The sequence below is a fragment of the Nematolebias whitei genome, chromosome 7 (assembly GCF_014905685.2).
Source record: "Nematolebias whitei isolate Nwh7 chromosome 7, NemWhi1, whole genome shotgun sequence".
Lineage (NCBI taxonomy): Eukaryota > Metazoa > Chordata > Actinopteri > Cyprinodontiformes > Rivulidae > Nematolebias > Nematolebias whitei.
Window position 1 is genome coordinate 27,481,071 of NC_056504.1, and position 6,522 is coordinate 27,487,592.

Genomic DNA, 6,522 nt, shown 5'->3' on the forward strand with positions numbered 1-6,522 from the left:
GCAGATTTTATGTTTCTGCAGCATAAATTGATCGACTCTTCTAAGAAGACATTTCCTTTCAGCACAACGAGTTCTTCACAAACCCCAGAATGTTAATAAACATCTAAACTGGAACGGCACAGCTACAAAGTTACACTAAAATACACTTAAGCTTGTACACAAAGAGCGTTGTATTATTTACTGCATCAAGTTATGTCTGTAAATTGTGAATGAACAAAACTCAAGTGTAAGGAATGTTTAAATATTTTGTTTCTGTTAAATTAATTGTTTAATGATTTTATGTGCTTAGAATGGCTGCTCATTCCCTGCGACTGTTTTTTAGGAAAGAGTTTCAGAACTGTCAAAAAATCAATGGTCTGTATACAACTACGATGAGTAAAGTAATGGGTTGTTTTTGAACTTTTCTCTTTTTTGAAAAAAAAAATCTTTGAATATAAACATTTCTTACTGTTCGTGTTTGTACTTGTTTCAGCCTTTGCATTACAAAGCATCTCTTTCAGCACTTTGTTGCAAAGCACCACACTGGCAGCAGCTTTACCCTCCTGCTGTTTTAGAAGTGCCAAAGCATTCACATACAGAAGATGCTAGTTGTACATCAGTATTTTGCTACAAAACAATCAGTTTTCTGTAACACACATACATTTATTTATTCATGAAAATAAGTCATAATAAATCTCGAAGATCTACAGTGGGGAGAACAAGTATTTGATAGACTGTTGATTTTTCAGGTTTTCCCACTTACAAAGCTTGTAGATGACTGTAATTTTTATCATAGGTACTCTTCAACTGTGAGTGATGGAATATAAAACAAAAATCCAGAAAAATACAATGTATGATTTTTAAATAATTAATTTCCATTTTATTGTGTGAAATATTTGATCATCTATCAACCAGTATGAATTTTGGCTCTCACAGACATGTTAGTTCTTCTTTAAGAAGCCCTCCTGTTCTCCACTCATTACCTGTATTAACTGCACCTGTTTGGACTCGTGACCTGTATAAAAGACACCTGTCCACACACTCAATCAATCAATCAGACTCCAGCATCTCCACAATGCCCAAGACCAGAGAGCTGTGTAAGGACATCAGGGATAAAATTGTAGCCCTGCACAAGGCTGGGATGGGCTACAGGACAATAGGCAAGCAGCTTGGTGAGAAGGCAACAACAGTTGGTGCAATTATTAGAAAATGGAAGAAATACAAAATAACGGAAAATCTCCCTCGGTCTGGGGCGCCATGCAAGATCTCACCTCGTGGAGCATCATTGATCTTGAGGAAGGTGAGGAATGAGCCCAGAACTACACGGCAGGACCTGGTCAATGACCTGAATAGAGCTGGGACCACAGTCTCAAAGAAAACAATCAGTAACACTCTACGCCGTCAAGGATTAAAATCCTGCAGTGCACGCAAGGTGCCCTTCCTCAAGCCAACGCATGTCAAAGCCCGTCTGAAGTTTGCAAATGACCATCTGAATGATCCAGCGGAGGAATGGGAGAAGGTCATGTGGTCTGATGAGACAAAAATAGAACTTTTTGGTTTAAACTCCACTCGTCACGTTTGGAGGAAGAAGAATGATGAGTACAACCCCAAGAACACCATCCCAACCGTGAAGCATGGCGGTGGAAACATCATTCTTTGGGGATGCTTTTCTGCAAAGGGGACAGGACGACTGCACCATATTGTGGGAAGGATGGATGGGGCCATGTATCGTGAGATTTTGGCCAACAACCTCCTTCCCTCAGTAAGAGCACTGAAGATGGGTCGTGGCTGGGTCTTCCAGCATGATAACGACCCAAAACACACAGCCAGGGCAACTAAAGAGTGGCTCCGTAGGAAACATCTTAAGGTCCTGGAGTGGCCTAGCCAGTCTCCAGACCTGAATCCCATAGAAAATCTTTGGAGGGAGCTTAAAGTCCGTGTGGCCCAGCGACAGCCCCGAAACCTGAAGGCTCTGGAGGAGATCTGTATGGAGGAGTGGGCCAAAATCCCTGCTGCAGTGTGTGCAAACCTGGTCAAGAACTACAGGAAACGTCTGATCTCTGTAATTGCAAACAAAGGTTTCTGTACCAAATATTAAGTTTCATTTTTCTGGTGTATCAAATACTTATTTCACACAATAAAATGGAAATTAATTATTTAAAAATCATACATTGTATTTTTCTGGATTTTTGTTTTATATTCCATCACTCACAGTTGAAGAGTACCTATGATAAACATTACAGTCATCTACAAGCTTTGCAAGTGGGAAAACCTGAAAAATCAACAGTCTATCAAATACTTGTTCTCCCCACTGTATGTTAACCCTAGACTTGCTTTACTTATCTCAGTCTTTGTTCTTTATTAAAAGCACTTTGTTAACAGCTGCTGTTTAAAATGTGCTTTATAAATAAAATTAACTTGACTTATTTCTATAGTAGATAAAGGGAAATAATGTACTTATCTCTATAGAGTGTCAGGCACAAAAAGAGGACAACCAATTTTAAGAAAAGCTATGCATACAATTCACTTTGTAACATAAAATTTAGCTTTAACATTACATAAAAATAAAACTATTTTCATAAAATTGCAATAATATAAACTTGGGTAAGAGTATGATCCTTGCAACATGTGAATAAATGTTGAAATGCCTTGATGATCCTTAGATAAACATACTGCATACACATTTATAGAGTTTTTTTTTTTTTACCTTGCAGATATTTTTAAACAACACTATAAATTAAAACATTTCACTTTAACAAGATATAAATGCTGAATAGCATATGTCTCAAAAATCCCTTTTTGATGCAGCAAATGTATTTAACATGATCTTAAAATGTCTTGATTCAGGTGGTGTGTGCTTCTCACAGTCAGTCAAGATTCCACGAGAGCCAAAACAGGGAGAGTTCGACAAGATCATCCGGAGACTGGGAGAAAATCCAAACGCAAGAGTTGTCATCCTTTTCGCAAATGAAGATGATATCAGGTAGAGCAACAGCTAAATAATGTAATTCTTCTCTGAAGACAAGAAAACCTTGACGAAACAGATTCCTGGAAATGCAGTCGTGTTGTTTTTTTCTCACCTTGTTACTGATTGCCAACCAAAATCAAAGCAGAGCTGGTTGGAATGCTGACCTTATCCATGACAACATCTGTTTCCTCACCTTTGCAGGCGGTTACTCGATGCAGCAAAAAAGGCCAACCAGACCGGTCATTTCATCTGGGTGGGATCGGACAGCTGGGGCTCAAAGATTGCTCCTGTTGTGCAGCAGGAGGAGGTGGCAGAGGGAGCAGTCACCATCTTGCCCAAGCGGCAGACCATTAAAGGTACAGAGATGAGCATTGTACAAACATCAGGTGTCCTTGTCCATTTTTTTAGACACTGTTTCATTTGAGCCAAGGCTGCTTTTTGTTCTTGCAAATTTAAAGAGACAAGATGCTTTGAATTGCTTTACATCTTTCATTGGATTATCAAATTTGCACAATAATGAAAATTATTCAAACAAAAACTGAAAAAATTAATCACAAGATACTCTGTGCTGAGTGCAGACAGATTGTGACATGCTCACACTTTTAGTCAAGGTGACATCATACCTGTGGCTCACAGATGACACTGCTCACACCCGCTGTATATAAGTGACAGTAAATTTATTGATGTATTTAGGGTTTGATCGTTACTTCATCAGTCGAACGCTGGAAAACAACAGAAGGAATATCTGGTTTGCGGAGTTCTGGGAGAACAACTTCAACTGCAAACTCAGCCGACATGCTGTGAAGAAAGGCTCCGGGCTCAAAAAGTGCACAAGTAAGATACTTTTTCTTGAAAAAAAAAAAAATCTGTGCATTTTCTTTAAACCAACTTGTAAATATTCTCTTTGTGCAGAGTGCTGACACATTTGGCTCATGGTGGAAGTGTTTTGACAGAATTAACTCAACTCTAAAAAGGGCAAGAGCTTTATGTTCAGTGCTCAAACTTGCAGTTCATCTTGTGGCTCATTTTATTGCTGTTCTGTCTTTTTGCTGAGTCATGTTTGTTTATCTGTGTCACTATAACAAGTGAATGGCTGCATAGTTAAAGAATTCGGCTCTGTGCCATGATTTTATTTTTTATTTTTTCTATAGCATTACAGCTACTATGGGTGGAAAAATACATCACATAATGTAAACATCTATTAGGCATGTGAACATACAGCCATGATAAAAAAAGGAAGTGACCATTTTATGATTTATTATGGTTTATTATATTTTAAATATATAATATTGAAAGTAAATCATTAAATACTTACAATGTCTAAAAATTTAAAAATTGCAATTTCAAAAAGTAATACTAGAAGATAAATGATACACATTCATTGTTCGGTCCAAGAAGACTAATACAAATTTAAATCATTTGTGTATAAAAACTCTATTATAAACTATTTCCTCTACAGGAATTAGGAGCCTATGTGTTTGTGAATAAGGTGTTTCTGAAAAAACTCACTGAGTGTCAATAAGTTTGTCTATAAGAGCCAAAGGTTTTGAACGTTGCTGGTCTGGTGCATTCATGGGTTTACCCAATGCCAAGCAGAAAAGACATCAGCAATAATCTAAGAAGACAATGTGGGGAGGGGCTTGGTGCCATTTCTAAAGATATAAATTCCATTTTATGGTCTATACTAAAAAAAAAAGTGCTGTTCACAATGGGAAACATTGAACTCAAGAGAGGACCCACCAGCTTGTTTACGCCACAGTCAAACTGTGTTATGTTCAGAAAATTACCAACAAAACAAAGAGCCATGTCTGAAGTTCTTCAGCCACAGCTAACGTGTTATAATATAAAGTTTATGACAGTGAAATCAGAGAAGTGGCTGTTTTGATGGAGACACATTCATCTTTTTTATAGGAATAACAAAGCTCACATTTGCAGAAGCAAAACACAAGACAGAAATGCTTTTGCATTATGTATAGCATCATGTTAGCAAAACATTTACATGCAGAAGGATATATCACACCTCAACATTTCACAACTGCCAAGAACAGTGGTGGTAGGATCATGATTTGGGCTCAGTTTGGACTTACAGGACTGAGAAGTTTAGCTCAATGATTTGATGATGTCCTGCTCTGTATATACCATACTTGAGTCAAATGTGAGGCCATATGTCCAATGTCTGAAGCTTGGCCAAGACTGGGTCATGAAACAGGACAATGAACCAAAGCACAGCAGGAAATTCCCACTAGAACTACAGAAAACAAAGATTTTAACACAAGACCAAAATATAAGAGCTGCTGAAGAGATCTCAAAGTCTAAGCAGCCAAAAGATGAAAATAAATAAATAAATACAAATGTGTGCATGCACCTATTGAGAAGTATGTGTATTTATTTCATAAGTGGGGAGAACAATAAATAAATAAATTCAGGTTGTTCTGGGTTACACTTTGTGGAGATCTGGCAGGCAGCCATGTACAATGAAGTGAGGTGTTGTAATAGAAAATAACAGGAGCAGCTGTTTTGACCTGTTTTATTTATTTATTTATTTTGGCTCTAGTGTGTTCTGAGAAAAAAATCTCATGACTGTTAACCTAAAATCTTCATGGCAAGTCATTGAATAAACAGAGTCAGCTGGCTCAACTTACTGTATCACGATCCTGCACTGCACACTGCGTTCTTTGAAATGCTTTAACAGAACTTCCTGGTTGAAATAATGGCTGAGAGTTCGGTGAAACGAGTCATTGTTGCTGTAAAATTAAAAAAGGATCAGAAAAGGACAATTCAGTGCAGTTCTACAATTGCACCGCTCGGGGTGGCTGCATGTTGGAGTAGCGCTGTTACTTTCATTCTGAGATTTTGCTTTTGGAAACTTGAATTCTTCTTTTTCTGGATGTAAATCACTTTTTTTTTTACAATTATTTCTTCTGGTATCGGATGCTGTACACCTGGAAGGATTTTTACTGAAACTTTTTTACTTTTGAACATTTGTTATGATGTGTAACCATAACAACAAGGTGTTTTTTTTTTGGTTTGGTTGGTGTTTTTTTTGCAACCGGGAGCAGCTGATTAATATCTCAAAAGCTCAAATAATATCTCAGCGACAGCCACAAATCTCAAGTGAGTTGAAAGGGAGGTGCTGTAGATGCATTCCCGTCTCCCTGCCAGCTGTGATCGAGTGCCTTACCACTGAGATCCTGGAACTAGCAGGAAACACGGCTTGTGACAGCAGAAGGACCATATCATCTCCGGCACCTGCAGCTGGCTGTCTGCAGCAAGGAGGAGCTCAGCAGACTGCCGGGAGGAGTGGAGTGGCCATTACTTCAGGAGTCCTGCCTGGCATTTGGGTTGTCCTGCAGCCTGTGGGAACCAAGAGGCAAGCCGAGTCTGGGTGGACGGATCGGACAGCATCTGGGGCCTTTGGATTTTCTGTGGAACGGACCTTTACAAGAGATCCTTCCTGCCTACAGCCATTAGCATCGATCACATGTATTAATTTAATGAGGATAATGAGTTGCAACAGCATTTAATTTCCCTTTTGAATTAATAAAGTATTTTTTAATTGAACTTGATTGAATTCT

The 6,522-nt window shown here is 38.3% G+C and overlaps 1 long non-coding RNA gene across 1 annotated transcript; it reads left to right on the top strand.

The window, feature by feature from the left end:
- The first annotated feature begins 2,831 nt into the window (after positions 1–2,831).
- On the top strand, positions 2,832–3,775 carry LOC119411774. Its single transcript, XR_005186908.1, has 3 exons — positions 2,832–2,962; positions 3,149–3,303; positions 3,641–3,775. It is a non-coding gene; the product is annotated as an uncharacterized LOC119411774 (long non-coding RNA).
- Positions 3,776–6,522: the final 2,747 nt, after the last annotated feature.